The sequence below is a fragment of the Dendrobates tinctorius genome, unplaced genomic scaffold (assembly GCF_039654945.1).
Source record: "Dendrobates tinctorius isolate UK_male_01 unplaced genomic scaffold, ASM3965494v1 ptg000117l, whole genome shotgun sequence".
Classification (NCBI taxonomy): domain Eukaryota; kingdom Metazoa; phylum Chordata; class Amphibia; order Anura; family Dendrobatidae; genus Dendrobates; species Dendrobates tinctorius.
Window position 1 is genome coordinate 1,591,974 of NW_027361785.1, and position 18,456 is coordinate 1,610,429.

At 43.9% G+C, this 18,456-nt stretch overlaps 2 long non-coding RNA genes across 2 annotated transcripts in view; one reads left to right on the plus strand and one right to left on the minus strand.

Moving 5' to 3' along the window:
* LOC141101402 (uncharacterized) overlaps positions 1–18,456 on the minus strand; it is a 133,009-nt gene that overhangs the window by 83,339 nt on the left and 31,214 nt on the right. The window lies entirely within an intron of this gene.
* LOC141101401 (uncharacterized) overlaps positions 1–18,456 on the plus strand; it is a 51,142-nt gene that overhangs the window by 17,109 nt on the left and 15,577 nt on the right. The window contains exon 2 of the long non-coding RNA XR_012234969.1: positions 2,427–2,601. This is a non-coding gene — a long non-coding RNA (uncharacterized lncRNA). The remainder of the gene's footprint in view (positions 1–2,426; positions 2,602–18,456) is intronic.

Sequence of the window (18,456 nt, forward strand, 5' to 3'; positions counted from 1 at the left end):
TTTCAGTTCTACGCCTTTCTCCTTCCTTTCCCTTCCCGTGCCAGCTGGCTCAGATCACTGAGGCAGCTGCAGCACTCCTTCCTCCATCCCTTCTTCCAGGGATCCTCACTCCTGTCTGAGTGACTTCCTACCCGACTGACCTTCTGTCAGACTGACCTGTCATCCTACACTTTCCCACTCTTTTATGTATCTTAACTCCACCCACCTCCCAGCACGTCCAGTGTTCCAAGCAGGGAACCACCAAAGGTGCTCTGCTACTCTTTAAGTACTGAGCCGTAATGTGGTTGTGCAGAACTACCCTGTTGTGTGGGGTGCGAGTGTTGGAGTGTGGAAAGGAGTTCCCACCTTACCTGGACGGTGGGGCACTACACCTCAGGAAAAGGTGCAGTACCTCTGTGGCGGCTGAGCCTCAGGGGTGCCACAAATACTCCAGGCAGGGAGGTAAAGGGTTAAACGGATTAAACAGGACAATTAGCAATATTCTGAGGTAAAGAATAAAGGATCAGGTAACAGCAGTTCCTGGGAAGCACTTGTGTCAGAAGTTCCTTAGACTGTAACTCCTGCTGGGAACTCAATAGCACCGGCAACGTCTAGAGCAGTGTTTTTCCACGAAGGTCCGGTGGGCATCATTGCCCCGTCTTCTGGCAGCAGCGGTCGGTCTTCGGTACCTTCCGCTGAGCTTAGTCCATATGCTGCAGTGGCTGAAAAGGGTGCGGGCCACAGTACTGTACAAGCCCAATGTGGCTCAACAAATCTAAAACTAGCAAAACTCAGGGCACAAGTGTCAGTCCCATACACGGTCCCTTTAATGTGGCATGTGAACTGTACTCATGGACCCAAGGCATTTGGCAGCTTGTTCTCTGTAGTCTCTGGCACACTGCACCTCGATGTCTGTCAGCTACGGGATGCGCTGCACTTCTCTCTCTATGCTGCGCGCTGCCAGTTCCCGCCAAGACTCAACTGCCGACAAGAGCTGGCACGATGCTTCTCCAACGAGGTACTGCAGACCACGGTCTGGCAACGAATTCAGCAGCAAACAGTCCTAAACTCTGCCCTGGCTTTTAGGTTGACGTTCAGAACTTAGCTGAACAGGGCTCACACTGTACGTCTCCTTCTCTCTTGTCCCTACGGCTGCCAACCAGAGACGACGGACGCTGACCTGCGCGTGGCGGGTGCTCCCAGGACGGAGCACTTCTCTTCCTGACTGCTGCTGAACACACGGTTTCCCTGAGCACAGCAGTCCCTCTCTCTCTGGATTGCTGCAACACTCCCGGCTTCTTTCTTTCTCTGGTGCGGTCCCTCTGCAGTCGATGGGGCTGCCGCAGGCCTGCAGCACCGGTACTTGGTGGGGGAAACCTCTCTCTGCATGCTGCCCTTGTTTCGTGCCAAACTGCCCTGCTGCACGCGCTCTCCCCTCCCCCCCAGATCAGGAGTAAGGTCCCGCTTGTTATTGCTTCTCCCCGGAAACAGGGGATGCAGCCTTGACATTTCCGGACCCGGCAAGCAGGTACCCACGGTCCGGTCGTCCCCCTTACGACTACACTGGAAAAAGTCATTAAAGATGCAAAACATGCAGTTAGGAATATGTAGAGATTAAAAGCAGAAACTGTTTTGTCTAACACTGCAACATCAACGATGAGTCAATATTTCCCCTGCAGATATTTAGTGTGAATGATTTTTATCCTGTGTACTTTCCATGCAACGCCTTAATCTATGTCTCCTCATATGACAATTTTGAACATAATCGGCTGTTGATTTTTTTACTTTCATCTGAGCTCCAGCTTAATTATTTTTTGTGCACTAGAGATTTGTGATAATGAATTTTAGGTAAAACAGTCACATCCGTTGTTCAAGGACTCTTTTTTTTTTTTTCTACCTTTATAAGATTGATTATCGTAATAGTATACCGCAGAGCAAAATATCGTTTAAACAATTGCTTTTATTCCCATTTTAAAGAGGTTTTCTGTTTTCAACATATCCTATTTGTTAAAGGATCCTATGATATTTAGCTAATGATCATGTGTCTCCTGTGCTTGAAGTCCCAGCTATCAGCTATAATCTGTGGGGAAACCTGGCAGCTAGCCCTGATACAGGCATCCGTTTATCATCATCTGACTATGTATCATGATACACTCCTGACCCAAACCAAACATTCTTATACAGTACATGCCTACTGTAAAGGCACACTTTGTGGAAGGCTAGAAGCTCTTAATAGGGCTTCCTTTGACAGGGTTTGCACAACCCTTATCTTAGTTAGGACTATCCCAATTACGGTTCCCTTGACGAGGCGGCATAGCTTTCGCATTTTTTTCATTAAAAACCATGTTATGTTAACTAAATATTGTATATTATTTTCATGCACTCTGCTATTTATTTATTTACTGCAGGGTATTTAATCATTATGTTTCTGTCTTTGGTTTGCACAGGTGTACATTGGCCTTAACCCTTTAACCTCTACAGTGATCTGGACTTATGCAGGCCCACCTAGTTGCATCCACAGAATGACTGTTGGCCAGTGGAGCGAGTTTGCAGAGAATAGACGTGATGCTTGGTCAAAACCAGGAGGTCAAGGTCAGAGACTGAATTCTGAGACATTTGGTGGTAAGAAATACAAATTAATGTCAGGACTGATATTAGAAGCAGGGCTTAACAAAGCAGTAAGTAACAATTTATAGTTGGCTGCAAGTTTGGGAGTTTAAACAAGGTGTGGTGCCACCCAAAGCTAAGAGCCGAGAAAAGATTACAACTGATCATCATTCAACAGTTAGATATAGAATCCCTAGCTTGTTGGCATCACAAGCCCTAGCCACAGTATTGTTAAACAGCACCGCGCCTGCATCCTTCAATGCCGTCTACATAACAATCTGTAATAGAAGGTGATTCAGACACAGACATAACATCTATGAAGCTCTTGACTTTGAGTTGGGAGTATATGGATTGTTTTTTATGGACGTTTGAATTCGACCAAAGTGTTCAATTTTTCAACACAGGAGGAATGTATTATTACACATTGTCCATTCTTCTAAAAACAATTTGCTATATACGCAAGAGATGAGGATCCTGAACAGACGACCTCATCTTTGAACTTAAAGACATCTCCAAGGTCCTATCTCAATATGTAGTAGGTGTAATAATAATAATATTATTAAATAGTTCCAATTAGAAATGTAATAAAGTTCTGAGTTCTTCTGATTCGCAATGTCACCTACCTCATGTAGGGCATTGTAGTGGCTTAGTGTTACAGTCCATTTTTGGATCTGTGGCAGATCTAGCTTCTCAGATTAAAACTTTTTTCCTTTCTGGCCATCGGGGATTAATGTCAGTTTTTTTCCCCCGCTGGTCTGCTGCTGTAATTGCATTGCTGCTGGGTCTGCTGAGGTGGGTGGCGAACACTCCCACCATTCTTCAAGAGGTCACCTGATGCATCAGCTGACTGTCAGTGTTATAGCATTCTGCAGTGACTGAGCTGGAGGAAGGAGCTGGCTGGGTGCAGTGGTGCTTCGCTGAGTTTGCTGATCTAGTGCCTTTATACTGCTGTGCGGTTCTTTTCAGCAGAAAGCTAAGTGTTGCATTTTTTGTTACTTTGTCCCTTTTGGTGTCTGTCTTTCCATTCCGATTTGTTGCATTAGTGGAGCAATGGGGCCAGTGCTCTCACCTGCCAGTTCCCTACTTAGGGATAAGAGCAGGGCAAGTGAGGGATTGGGTATCCTGCTCAGCAACAGGGTGAAAGAACCCGTATAGGGACGATAGGGAGATCAGGGCACATAGAATCATAGAATCATAGAATCGTAGAGTTGGAAGGGACCTCCTGGGCCATCTGGTCCAACCCCCTGCTCAAAGCAGGATTCGCTAAATCATCCCAGTCAGATGTCTGTCCAGCCTCTGTTTGAAGATATCCATTGAAGGAGAACTCACCACTTCTCGTGGCAGCTTGTTCCACTCATTGATCACTCTAACTGTCAAAAAGTTTTTTCTAATATCTAATCTGTGTCTCCTCCCATTCAGTTTCATCCCATTGCTTCTAGTCTTTCCTTGTGCAAATGAGAATAAAGATGATCCTTCTACAATGTGACAGCCCTTGAGATATTTGTAGACAGCTATTAAGTCTCCTCTCAGTCTTCTCTTTTGCAAACTAAACAATCCCAAATCCTGCAACCTTTCCTCATAAGACAGGGTTTGCAGACCGGTCACCATTCTGGTTGCTCTTTTCTGAACTTGCTCCAGTTTGTTGATGTCTTTTTTAAAATGTGGTGCCCAAAACTGGACACAATATTCCAGATGAGGTCTGACCAAAGAGGAGTAGAGGGAAATAATGACTTCACGTGATCTAGACTGTATGCTTCTGTTAATACATCCTAGAATTGCATTTGCTTTTTTTGCTGCTGCATCACACTGTTGACTCATATTCAGTTTGTGATCTATTAGTATACCCAAGTCTTTTTCACATGTGCTGTTGCTTAGGCCTATTCCTCCCATTCTGTATATGCTTTTTTCATTTTTATTGCCCAGATGTAGTACTTTGCATTTTTCCCTGTTAAAAACCATTCTGTTAGTTGCTGCCCACTTCTCCAGTTTATTTATATCTTTTTGAATCCTCTCTCTCTCTTCTCTAGTATTAGCTATCCCTCCTAGCTTTGTGTCATCAGCAAATTTAATCAGTTTACCCTCAATTCCTTCATCTAAATCGTTGATAAAGATGTTGAACAATAAAGGGCCCAGGACAGAGCCCTGTGGTACCCCATTTGAGACATTCTTCCAACTGGATGTGCTGCCATTTACGACCACTCTTTGGGTCCGATCACTAAGCCAGTTATGAATCCACCTAACAGTTGCCTTGTCCATTCCATACTTAGTCATTTTTTCAATAAGGATTGTATGAGATACTTTGTCAAATGCTTTGCTGAAGTCAAGATATACTATATCTACAGCATTTCCTTGATCCACCCAATCAGTGATTCCGTCATAGAAGGAAATTAAGTTAGTCTGACATGACTTATTAGTTACAAACCCATGCTGACTCTGTTTAATCACTTCATTCTTATCCAGGTACTGACATACATGTTGTTTAATAATTTGTTCAAAGATCTTTCCTGGTATAGAAGTCAGACTCACCGGCCTATAGTTGCCTGGGTCCACCTTCTTCCCCTTTTTGAAGATAGGAACAACATTTGTTCTTCTCCAGTCTTCCGGGACTTCTCCTGTTCTCCAAGAATTTTCAAATATTATGGAGAGGGGTTCAAAAATTTCTTCTGCTATCTCCTTCAGTACTCTGGGGTGTAATTCATCTGGACCTGGAGACTTGAATTCATTTAGGTTAGCTAAGTGTTTCCTCACTATCTTTCTGTTTATAGATATCCTGGATTCTTCTATTCCCTTAATAGGACAGTGAAGAACAGTTGATGTCACATTTCCTTTCTGAGAGAAAACAGATGCAAAATAGGAATTTAAAAGTTCGGCCTTCTCAACATCCTGTCTTACCATTTCATCATTTTCATCCTGTAAAAATCCTATAGCATCTTTGACTTTTCTTTTACTTTTGACATATCCCCAAAATCCTTTATTATTGCTTTTGACATCTCTTGCAAGCCTCAATTCATTGTCAGCTTTAGATAATCTGATTTGTGACCTGCAGGTTCTGCAGACAGCATTATATTCTTCTTTAGATATGCCTCCCTCTTTCCATTTTATAAACATTTTTTTCTTCCATTTTAGCATGTGCTTAAGTTCTGTGTTCATCCATCCTGGCTTCCTTAAATGCTTCCTATTCTTCCCTCTTTTCGGAATTGTTAACAATTGTGCTTTGAGAATTTCATTTTTCAAGATTTCCCATCCTTCCTGGACATTTTTGTCTTTAAGGATATCCAGCCATTGGATCCCTCCAATTCTCTTTCTGAATCCCTTAAAATCTGCTTTTCTGAAATCTAACCTTGACGTCTGAGTCTTCACAGGTCTTCCTCCTCTAGTTATCCAAAATTCTAAAATAGCATGGTCGCTACCTCCTAGGGTCCCAGCCACTTTTACCTCCTCAACCATTTCCTCCCTGTTTATAAGGATTAGATCCAAGGTAGCAGTTCCCCTTGTTTTCTCCCCTACCTTTTGGAAGATAAAGTTGTCAGCAAGAGAGGATAAGAATTTCCTTGACCTGTTAGTTTTGCCTGAGAGAGATTCCCAACAAATGTCTGGATAGTTGAAATCTCCCATGACAACTATGTCATATTTTTGGGAGAACTTGGCCATTTGATGCATAAAGAGTTCATCCATATCTTCAGCTTGCACAGGTGGCCTGTAGTAAATGCCTACAATGGTGTCCTTTCCATTGTTCTGTCCTTGTATTCTTACCCAAACAGTTTCCACAGAACTCCCAGTCTCTGAAGCTTCAATCTCTGTGCAGATATACGCGTTTCTAACATACAATGCGACACCTCCTCCTCGTTTATCAAGTCTGTTTCTTGCAAATAAGTTGTATCCTTCTAGTCTTGTATTCCAATCATGTGTATTGTCCCACCAAGTTTCAGTGATTCCAATGACATCATATTTCTTTTCCTGCGTTAGTAGTTCCAATTCTCCTTGTTTGTTGCCCATGCTTTGTGCATTAGTATAGAAACATTTTAGTTTGTGATTGGTTTCTCTTTCTCCAATATTTTTATTAATTAGATTCTTTTGTCTTTGTTCTTCCTGTTCTTCCTTTCCACTTCTAATAGCTGAGTTCTCAATAGCATTTGTCAGGTGTATGGCTTTTTCTAGTCTTTTGCTTCCCTTCCCATGTTGTTCTAGTTTAAAGCTCTGCTTACAAGTGTAGCAAGACGACTTCCAAATACATGCTTTCCAGTCTTCGTAAGGTGCACCCCATCTCTAGCAAGTAGTCCATCGTATAAGTAGTTCACTCCGTGATCCAGAAATCCAAATCGTTGCTGACGGCACCATCGACGTAGCCAGTTGTTCACCTGCAGAATCTTATTCCACCTCCTTGTTCCATGGCCATCCACTGGGAGGATGGAAGAGAAGACCACCTGCGCTCCCAGTTCTTTCACTTTCTTGCCTAAGTCTTCAAAGTCTCTGCAGATGGTTTCCAGGTCGTTTCTTGCGGTGTCATTTGTCCCCACATGTAGTAGCAGGAATGGGTAGTCATCTGTAGATCTGAAGAGTCCTGATATCCTGTCAGACACATCTTTAATTTTTGCACCTGGAAGACAGCACATTTCTCTTGAAGTTATATCCGGTCTGCAGATAGCGGCCTCTGTTCCTCTCAACAGGGAATCCCCCATGACAACCACTCTCCGTTTCTTCTTCACAACATTTTTCTTTCTCCATCCAGGAGGACTCTGAAGGCGTACAAGGTTGCTGTTTGTGGGCAAAGTCTTATCCTGATGTATTTCTTCATTGGTTTCCTGCGTGAGAGCCTGGTACTGGTTCCTGAGCAGTATGGGTGCTGACTGCCTCCTGATCCTCCTGCTTCTCTGGGTCACATGTCTCCATTCCTCTGTTTCTTCAGGTGCACTTCGAATTTCTTCTCTTTTTGTAACATGAAGAGATAATTCTGCGCTGTCCAAGAACTCTTCACCTTCCTTAATGATCTTCAACGTAGCTAACCTGTCTTCGAGACTTTGCAACTTTTCCTCCAACAGGGACACAAGCTTGCATTTGTGGCATGTGAAGTTTGGCTTTTCCACTGGTAAATCTGTGAACATGTAGCAAGAAATGCAGCTCACCAAATGGCTCCTGGCCTCTTCCATATTGAGATTTCTTAAAAACGATGAAAGATGAGCCAAAATGTCCTCTTTTCAGCTGCAACAGCCAAAACCCAGTGATCGTTGAGCTCGCGGAGACTCTTCACTTATCCCAGAAGGCACTGGGAATATGCAGATGATCTCCTCAAGACTCTTCCCCTGGCTTTTTCAGGTGAGTGCAGGAGGTGTCCATTCCCCCATTCCCTATTGATAGGGCCCACCATTGTTATTGCTTCCCTGGTGTTCCCTTGTGTGTTGTGCCGTTTGGTGATCGACCAACCGTTGGGTCATGTCACACTGGGTCAGTCACTCCATGACATTTAGGTATCCATGCTTATTGCCACTAAGAGCTTTCTATCTAACTAACTGTAACTGTTAGTGATGAGCAAACATGCTCTAACATAGTTACATAGTTAGTAAGGCCGAAAAGACATTTGTCCATCCAGTTCAGCCTATATTCAGTCAGAATAAATCCCCAGATCTATATCCTTCTAAAGAACCTAATCACTGTAAGATACAATATTGTTATGCTCCAGGAAGACATCCAGGCCTCTCTTGAACCCCCGACTGAGTTCGCCATCACCCCCTCCTCAGGCAAGGAATTCCAGATTCTCACTGCCCTAACAGTAAAGAATCCTCTTCTATGTTGGTGGAAAAACCTCTCCTCCAGATGCAGAAAATGTCCCCTTGTGACCGTCACCTTCCTTGGTATAAACAAATCCTTGGAGAGATATTTGTATTGTCCCCTTATATACTTATACATGGTTATTAGATCGCACCCTCAGTCATCTTTTTTCTAGACTAAATAATCCTAATTTCTCTTTCCCCCATGACGGCACCACGGAGAGAGAGGGATCCACCCTCAGGGACAGAAAACCTACAGATGAAAAAGGCAGTACCTCTCTCCCACATCAGTTGGTTTCCTGTCCCTGACTGGGAACCTACAGCACGTACCTGGAAGTCGTCACAGGATTCCGGGGACCGATCCAGACCGGCAATAAGGCAGCGGGGCTCCCTGCCTCGGCTGGGTCGAGGCCTTGAACAGGCTCCCTCCCAAAGCACCACCATCGGGGTCGGTGGGCCTTGAGGGTGAGTGGGGAGAGGCAGTGAAGAATACAGGAAGTCTGCCGATCCTGGGAAAAAAAGGAAAAAAGAGAAAAAAAAAAAAAAAAAAAAAAAAAAAGGGCCTCCTGCAGTATAGAGACGGCGGTAACTACAGGAGAGCCCAGCCGATCTGATAAGGGGCCGGGCAGGTGGCGGCGGTCACCAAGGGCCATACAGCAGAGCCTGACATACCCAGGACGGAGGGGGGCTGCCGCAGGCAAAGGTTCAAAAAATGACACAAATGGCGTCACAAATGATAGCCTCCCCAAACACTACCCTGAGAAAAGCGATGTCACTGTTAGGATCCATGACAGCCTGCATACCAGCAGTTCAGTGGGCTCAGAGCCATACTCGAGACTTACAATGGGAAATATTAAATGCAAACACTTCCCTACACGAGAATTTAGACATACAGTTAAACATCTCACCAGAGACAAAACATTCCTTAACGTGGAGGACAATTTCAGCCAACCTAGTTAAGGGGGTTCCTTGACATTGCCTGCGACAAAGATCCTAAATACAAATGCACGCCCCTGGGGGTGGGGTGCACATCTAGACAACCAAGTGGCACAGGGGTCCTGGGACCAGGGAAGAAAGTCCGCTTCCTCAAATATGAGGGAGCTGCTGGCAGTAAAACTAGCTCTCAATCATTTTCTGGACTCCCTTCGTTCCCATCACGCAAGGGTCTTCTCAGACAACCAGGTAGTGGTGGCATACCTAAACCACCAGGGGGGCACCAGATCTCGACCACTGATGGAGGTAACAAAATCCATCTTCCACCTGGCAGAGCACAATCTAGAATCCCTGACAGCCCTTCACATAAAAGGTGCAGAAAATCGAACGGCGGACTTTTTAAGCAGAACACGTCTAAAACAGGGGGAGTGGGAACTAAGCCAGCTAATCTTCAACCAGATCGTGAAACTCTGGGGCCGGCCACAAATAGACTTATTTGCGAACAGTCAGAACCGGAAGCTGGAAACCTACTGCTCAATCGATCCCCGGGGGGCCCAGTAGCGCTAGACGCTTTCACGATACCTTGGGGTACGCCTTCCCACCATTATCTCTCATCCCCTTAGTACTGAGGAAAATACGGGAAGACAAGGCAACGGTAGTGGTAATAGCGCCCTTCTGGCCACGGAGAATTTGGTTCTCCTGGCTGAGAAGAATGTCCGTAACGGACCCCTGGGTTCTACCAGAAACTTCAGACCTGCTATCCTAGGGACCAGTGTATCACTCCCACAAAAAAATCTACACATGACAGCTTGGCTTTTGAGAGGGAGCTCCTAAGTAACAAGGGCTTCTCGTCAAACTTGGTATCCACACTACTACAAAGTAGAAAGCCAGTAACCACCAAAGCATATGGCAAAGTGTGGAAGAAGTTCATGTCAGTGTCAGGCTCTTACCCAACGGGCGAAATCCCTGTAGCCAAGATTCTGGAATTCCTTCAGAGGGGGTTGGAAAAGGGGTTAGCTACCAGCACCTTAAAAGTACAGGTGGCGGCCTTGGGAGCTCTGTATATCCATGACCTAGCCAAAAATAGATGGATTATGAGATTCATTAGAGCCTCAAGTAGGTCCAGGCCGATTCCTCTACACCCCCCCCCCTGGGATCTAAACCTGGTGCTAAACGCACTAACCAAATCTCCCTTTGAACCCCTAGCGGAGGCTCCCTTAAAAATATTGTCACTTAAGACTTCCCTCCTCGTAGCCTTAACTTCTGCCCGCCGTATTAGTGACATGCAAGCTCTATCTGCCCACTCACCCTTCAAGCAAATTCTGGATGATAGAGTAATTCTTAAAACCGACCCAGCATATCTCCCCAAGGTGTCGTCACAGTTTCATAGGACCCAGGAAATTTCCCTACCCTCTTTCTGACCCCATCCCAAAAACAAAACAGAAGAGGTGTTGCACACTTTAAATGTAAAAAGATGCCTGGTCCAATATTTAACAACCACGAGGGAATTTAGGAAGGATAGGACTCTGTTTGCTTTCAGGGTCCTCGGAAAGGTCAAAAAGCATCAAAGGCCACACTGGTGAGGTGGATTAGAGAAGCCATCACCCTATCCTACTCCTCTTGTGGGGCGGCCATACCGGAGGACGTAAGGGCCCACTCAACCAGGGCAGTGGCATCATCCTGGGCAGAGAAAGCCGGCGCTTCAATAGATCAGATATGTAGAGCTGCCACTTGGTCTTCCCCCTCTACATTTTTCAAACATTACCGTCTAGACTTGACCTCCTCTTCAGATCTCACCTTTGGGAAAAGGGTTCTGGAGGCGGTGGTCCCTCCCTAGATGTACAATCTTTGTAATTCTCTCCGTGGTGCCATCATGGGGGAAAGAGAAAATCGTAGTTACTTACCGATAACGGTATTTCTCTGATCTCATGATGGCACCCATACATCCCCTCCCTTTCACACACACAGGTGTGCACATACGAGTGAGTTAGTTAGCGTTAGTACTTAGCCACGCGGTGCCTTTGTTAAGCTTAATTTGATTAATGTTGGATTTTTTTATACTGTAACAGTTTGAGTTGCAGCTGAGAGTTCTGTGTAATGCTCTGTAAACCAACTCATGTGGGAGAGAGGTACCGCCTTTTTCATCTGTAGGTTTCCTGTCCCTGAGGGCGGATCCCTCTCTCTCCGAGGTGCCGTCATGGGATCAGAGAAATACCGTTATCTGTAAGTAACTACGATTTTTGCTAATCTCTCTGGGTATTGTAGTTCCCCCATCCCCTTTATTAATTTTGTTGCCCTCCTTTGTACTTGATCTAGTTCCATTATATCCTTCCTGAGCACAGTATGCCATGTGCGCTCTAACCAGGGATTTGTACAGAGGCAGGATAATGCTCTCATCATGTGTATCCAGACCTCTTTTAATGCACCCCATGATCCTGTTTGCCTTGGCAGCCGCTGCCTGGCACTGGCTGCTCCAGGTAAATTTATCATTAACTAGGGTCTAAAAGTTCTTCATGTCAGATTTACCCAGTGGTTTCCCGTTCAGTGTGTAATGGTGATACTGATTCCGTCTTCCCATGTGTATAACCTTACATTTTTCAATGTTAATCCGCATCTGCCACCTTTCAGCCCAAGTTTCCACCTTATCCAGATCCATCTATAGCAGAATACTTTCTTCTTTTGTATTGACTGCTTTACATAGTTTTGTATCATCAGCAAATATCAATGTTTTACTGTGTAAACCTTCTACCAGATCGTTAATAAATATGTTGAATAGAATAGGTCCCAACACCAACCCCTGCGGTACCCCACTGGTCACAGCGACCCAGTTAGAGAATATAGCATTTATAACCACCCTCTACTTTCTATAACTAAGCCAGTTACTTACCCATTTACACACATTTTCCCCCAGACCCAGCATGCTCATTTTGTGTACCAACCTCTGGTGTGGCATGGTATCAAACACTTTGGAAAAATCAAGATATACCACGTCCAATGACTCACCTTGGTCCATTCTATAGCTTACCTCTTCATAAAAGCTGATTAGATTGGTTTGACACGAGAAATTCCTCATAAGCCCATGCTGATATGGAGTTAAAGTTATTCTCAATGAAATAATCCAGAATAATATCCCTCAGAAACCCTTCAAATAATTTACCAACAATAGAGGTTAGACTTACAGGAGTATAATTTCCAGGTTCACACTTTTAGAGCCCTTTCTGAATATTGTTACCACATCTTCTATGCGCCAGTCCTGTGCAATAGGCCCCGCCTCTATAGAGTCCCTAAATATAAGAAATAATGGTTTGTCTATTACATTACTTAGTTCTCTTAGTACTCGTGGGTGTATGCCATCCGGACCCGGAGATGTATCTATTTTAACCTCTTCAAGACCGCCCACAGTAGATAAACGTTGGCGCTTGCTGGGCTTTGTGCAGCGCCGACGTTTATCTACTGTCGGCGGTTTTGTGCCCCCCGGGACCCCCACATACCTTACAACGCGGGGATCCCGGTGCGCAATGCATGCTGGGACCCCCGACGTCATCGAGACCTGATTGGTTCAGGTCCCGATGACGTCAGCGTCACAGCAGCCAATGGGAGCGATCGCTGGGAAAGCTGCTTGTTTCCCGGCGATCTCCCTCATTGTAACGCGGCTTCTCCCTCTGATCTAACACTGACAGCTGATCAGAGGTGAAGCAGCGTTATTGTGTGACTAGATCGCTGCCTGGCACAGCTGATCGCTGCCTGGCACAGCTGTGCCAGGCAGCGATCTTGTCACACAGTAACGCTGCTTCACCTCTGATCATCTGTCATTGTGAGATCAGAGGAGAAGTCGCGTTATTATGTGCCAGGCAGCGATCTTGTCACATAGTAACGCTGCTTCTCCTCTGATCTCACACTGACAGATGATCAGAGGTGAAGTGGCGTTACTATGAGTCAGATCGCAGGGCAGCGATCTTGTGACAAAAATAAAAAAAAGTAAAAAAAAAAAAATGCTAGGGTTAGGGCTAGGGCTAGGGTTAGGGCTAGGGTTAGGGTTAGGGCTGGGATTAAGGTTATGGGTGTGTTGGTGTTAGGTTTGTGGTTAGGGTTATGGTTAGGGCTGAGATTAGGGTTAGGCGTGTGTTGGGGTTAGGGTTGGAATTAGAATTGGGGGTTTCCACTGTTTAGGTACATCAGGGGCTCTGTAAATGCAATATGACGCCCGCAGACCATTCCATCAAAGTCTGCATTTCAGAACGTCACTACTTCCCTTCCGAGCCCCACCGTGTGCCCAAACAGTAGTTTTCTCCCACATATGGGGTACCAGCGTACTCAGGACTCAGGACAAATTGGACAACAACTCTTAGGGTCCAATTTCTCCCGTTACCCTTGTGAAAATAAAAATTGGGGGCTAAAAGATCATTTTTGTGGAAAAAAAATGATTTTTTTATTTTCACGCCTCTACATTATAAACTTTACTGAAACACTTGGGGGTTCAAAGTGCTCACCACACATCTATATAAGTTCCTTGGGGGGTCTAGTTTCCAAAATGGGGTCACTTGTGGGGGGTTTCCACTGTTTAGGTACATCAGGGGCTCTGCAAACGCGACATGACACCCACAGACCATTCCATCAAAGTCTGCATTTCAGAACGTCACTACTTCCCTTCCGAGCCCCACCGTGTGCCCAAACAGTAGTTTTCTCCAACATATGGCGTACCAGCATACTCAGGACAAATTGGACAACAACTCTTAGGGTCCAATTTCTCCTGTTACCCTTGTGAAAATAAAAATTGGGGGCTAAAAGATCATTTTTGTGGAAAAAAAATGATTTTTTTTTATTTTCACGGCTCTACATTATAAACTTTAGTGAAACACTTGGGGGTTCAAAGTGCTCACCACACATCTAGATAAGTCCCTTGGGGGGGTCTAATTTCCAAAATGGGGTCACTTGTGGGGGTTTCCACTGTTTAGGTACATCAGGGGCTCTCCAAATGCGACATGGCATCCGATCTCAATTCCAGCCAATTCTGCATTGAAAAAGTCAAACGGCACTCCTTCCGTTCTGAGCTCTGCCGTGTGCTCAAACAGTGGTTTAGCCCCTCATACGGAGTATTGGCGTATTCGGGAGAAATTGCACAAAAAATTTAGTGGTTCATTTTCTCTTTTTACACTTGTGAAAATAAAAAAAAATGGTTTTGAAGTAAAATGTTTGTGAAAAAAAGTTAAATGTTTATTTTTTCCTTCCATATTCCATTCATTCATGTGAAGCACCTGAAGGGTTAATAAACTTCTTGAATGTGGTTTTGAGTACATTGAGAGGTGCAGTTTTTAGAATGGTGTCAATTTTGGGTATTTTCTGTCATATTGACCCCCCAAACTCACTTCAAATGTGAGGTGGTCCCTAAAAAAAATGGTGTTGCAAATTTTGTTGTAAAAATGAGAAATCGCTGGTCAACTTTTAACCCTTATAACTTCCTAAAAAAAAAAAAAATGATGTTTCCAAAATTGTGCAGATGTAAAGTAGACATGTGGGAAATGTTATTTATTAACTATTTTGTGCGATATCACTCTCTGATTTAAGGGCATAAAAATTAAAAGTTTGAAAATTGCAAAATTTTCTTAATTTTTGCCAAATTTTGATTTTTTTAACAAATAAGTGCAGATCATATCTAAAATTTTTTACCACCATCATGAAGTACAATATGTCATGAGAAAACAATGTCAGAATCAGTAGGATCCGTTGAAGCGTTCTAGAGTTATGACCTCATAAAGTGACACTGGTCAGAATTGAAAAAATTGGCCCGGTCACGAAGGCAAAAACAGGCTCGGGTGCGAAGGGGTTAATCTTATTTAGCCAGTTTCACACCTCTTCTTGGGTTAGATTGGTGGCCCTTAATATAGGGTTTTCTTTATCTCTCGGCATTTCACCTAGCATTTCATTTTCCACCATGAATACAGTGGAGAAGAAGGTGTTTAATATATTAGCTTTTTCCTCATCATCTACAACCATACTTTCCTCACAATTTTTAAGGGGCCTACACTTTCACTTATGATTCTTTTACTATTGATATAGTTGAAAAACAGTTTGGGATTAATTTTACTCTCCTTAGCAATGTGCTTCTCTGTTTCCTTTTTGGCAGCTTTAATTAGATTTTTAGCTAAAGTATTTTTCTCCCTATAGTTTTAGAGCTTCAACGATGCCATCCTGCTTTAGTAGTTTAAATGCTTTCTTTTTACTGTTAACCCTCCGTCAGGCGCAATATAGATTCTCCTCAGTTCATGCGCAATGTGCCTGACAAGCACAGGTCAGAAAACCACCTATAGTAGCTACATATTTCAATTTCAGGACTATAGAAGTAGTCAGTGACCTTCATAGGAATGTATTAAAAGAGATTACACCAAATCAGATGCAAAAAAAAACATTTATTAACCATAAACTTATTAAAACTAAAAGTACCACTTTTCGGTAGTACCGCCAAATAGGCTCCAGTTATCTTTACTTAACTATTGCTTAAATATAAAATTATGGAAAAAAACTTAAAGGATATTGCACTTAGATGTTACTTAATTATTTTCTACTCATCTTCAGTGGTTTCAATTGCAGCAGAAGATCATCGAAACGGAGGCAATGGATCAGGACTTTGAATCGTTTCAGATTCATCACAAGGCTGAATTTTTCGATGCCATCACCGTCTGTCCCCCACAGCTCCTCCAAACTTTGCCTATTTGCTCTGAAAGCACCAGCTAGGTATAACAAGCCAATAAATGCCTTGAGTTGAATCACATCAGTGTTTTTGATGTCCCTCTCTCTGGAGAATTGCTCTTTGATTGTGTCAATATACTGGTTAGTGAACCGAACAATAGTTTCCAACATGCTATCTGTAATTAGATTACTCCAACATTCCACTGCAGTTTTAGCTTTTCTAGCACTTCCAATAACTCCAGGAAGGTGTGTAATAATATTGTGGGATTCTCTGCGCTGTTTGTTCTTGGGTGCCTTTTTGTTCCACTTTGTATTTTTATCTTTGCCCAAATAATAAGCTAGATCTGTGTCTGTTTCCTCTGTATCAGTGTCATCACCATCCTGCTCTGTTCCAGAATCAGTGTTACATTCTGCTACCTCATCTTCAGATGAAATGTCACTAGATTCCTCTAAATCCTCAGTTACTGCTGGTTCTTCCTCATCATCTTCTAACAAAAAAATCTTCATTTCTTCTAAATGAAGGGGTTTAGATGAATCATACTGTTTTCTGGCCATTGCAGCAGAAAATCTGAAGCAAGAGAGAAAGAGTATGTGTTAGGGCACAATGTGCCTTAGAAGCCACCCTCCTTTTGTCTAAGAAAACAGTACTTATGTACACTAACTTAGCATTAATCCTTCATAAAACAAGCTAAATACACAATCGTGATGAATAAAAAAAGAAAATACTAACCTTTCAATTTGTGTTGAAATCAGGCGCAATGTGCCTGAGAAGCCAAAGTGTTGATATCTGCTCACTAGAAGGTCTGCTGAGTCACTGTGATATCAGGTTTCACAGAGCCTGTAGAGTCAGGAGATAACTAGGAGGGGTGGGGTTTTCTGATAAGTGGGCAAGGAGAGAGAAGTGAAACTAATTACTGTGTGCCTGTCAGATCTATTGCGCCTGACGGAGGGTTAATTGCCCCTCTTCTTTGTTTAGCCACATTGGGTTTTTCCAATTTCTTGTCCTTTTATTCCCACAAGGTATAAACCGCTTGCAGTGCCTCTTTAGGATGATCTTAAACATTTCCCATTTATTATCTGTATTTTTATTTCTGAGGACATTGTTCCAGTCAACCAGATTAAGGTGATCTCTAAGCTGGTGAAACTTTGCCTTCCTAAAGTTCAGTGTTTTTGTGACTTCCTGACAAGTCCCCCTTGCGAAAGACAAGTGAAACTGTTCAATATTGTGGTCGCTATTTCCTAGATGCCAGATGACCTGCAGCTAAAGTGATAAAGTGCTATCCAAGTGTAAGGGGGTGTGAGCTTTACCCCTATAAATCCGTATGCTGCTATTTATATTTACATGTATATAGTTGCTATGTTTCTCACTGTGATGTGTTTTCGTATATTTATACTGTATGTAAGATAGGGACAGTGCAGTTAGGGAAAAGGGCCACTATATGGGGCACTGAGTACATAGTAAAGGTTTGGCTGTAGGACACTTAGGAGTTAACAATAGGAGGGGTTAGCTGAGGAATAAGATAGTCTTCCTGTACATAGTCAGTTAGGGGTAGACCCCTGTGTGTGCTCAGGTGGCCTAAGGCCTGGGTTGCTCAGCTACCATGTAAAGCTATAAGCAGAAGCCCAGCCATCCCTGGAAAGTAGCAGAAGAGTAAGAAAGGAAGAGAAAAGTAACAGAGCACAGTATGCACAGCAGTGGAGTGGAAAGTGAAGTGAGTTACAGAAGAATATAGAGTGGGCCACCGTGAAAGTGTGCAGGCAGGTTAACCGTAGACGTGGTGGACGACCCTGTAGACAGTGATTCTGAGATGAAGCAGGCTGAAGGGAGATATATTGCAGTGGCATTTTCACCAGGTACCTTGTCCCGTTATATCTTTGTGGCTTACTCCGTGAAGTGGAGGAAGAAGCAGGGAAAGACAGAGAAATGTGCTGCTGGTATTGTGAAGAATGCGCTAGAAGTGTAATGGGTGTGCTGTGTCCTGAAGATAATAAACCTGTGTTGTTTAAAGTTGCCTTGGACTCTGCCTCCAGTCCTTTGAACGCTGGGAAGAAGGGGGACACAGCGGTGAAGAAGTAGCTGCCAGCACAGTGAGTACGGGATGTGCTGATATGACGGAAAGACCCTGTCTGTCCGAGGAGAAGAGTTGGGGGAAGTGAAGCCCTGGGAATGGAGCCATGACTACAACCCTGTTGGTATTTTACACAAGCATGCTTGTGTGCTAACCGAGTGTCTTCGGCGTGCTCGAAAAATATGTTAGAGTCCCCGCAGCTGCATGTCTTACAGCTGTTCGACAGCCACAACATATGCGGGGATTACCTGTTTGCTAGCTAATCCCTGCATGTGTTGCTGCTGTTGAACAACCATGAGACATGTAGGCGCGGGGACGCGAACATCTTATTCTAGCAAGCCAAAGTCACTCGGTTAGCACCTTATCTGAGCACATTCGCTCATCACTAGTCACTATACTGTATGAGTGATCATAAC